Here is a 502-nt window from a genome sequence, read left to right as displayed (position 1 = left end):
TTTGGGTCATTTCTGGTTCAAAGATAGGTACGTTTTGAGTTTGTGCACAATAAAGTGCTATTATGCCTGTTTGGAAATGACGGGACATGAGAACTACACCTAATGTGACTGGGATGAGGGAATCTCCCTGACTGATATTCTGATTTTACATAAACCGGTTTTGTAAAATAGATTGTATAAAGTCGAGTGCACGTGGCCACACTAACCTCGACTTTATACAATCTGTTTTACAAAACTAACCACATTAATTCGATGGTGTGTGTCCATGGTCCGAGGCTAGCGTCGATTTCTGGAGCGTTGCACTGTGGGTAGCTATCCCGTAGCTATCCCATAGTTCCCGCAGTCTCCCCTGCCCCTTGGAATTCTGGGTTGAGATCCCAGTGCCTGATGGGGCAAAAATCATTGTCGCGGGCGTTTGCACAGTTCACCCAGGAAAAAAGGCTTGAAATGGTGCCTGCGGTGGGATGCTTCGACAAGGAGGGGTGAGGCTGTACCAGAACCA

The sequence above is a fragment of the Chelonoidis abingdonii genome, chromosome 13, assembly GCF_003597395.2.
Source record: "Chelonoidis abingdonii isolate Lonesome George chromosome 13, CheloAbing_2.0, whole genome shotgun sequence".
Taxonomy (NCBI): Eukaryota; Metazoa; Chordata; order Testudines; family Testudinidae; genus Chelonoidis; species Chelonoidis abingdonii.
Note: the sequence above shows the minus strand (reverse complement) of the source record.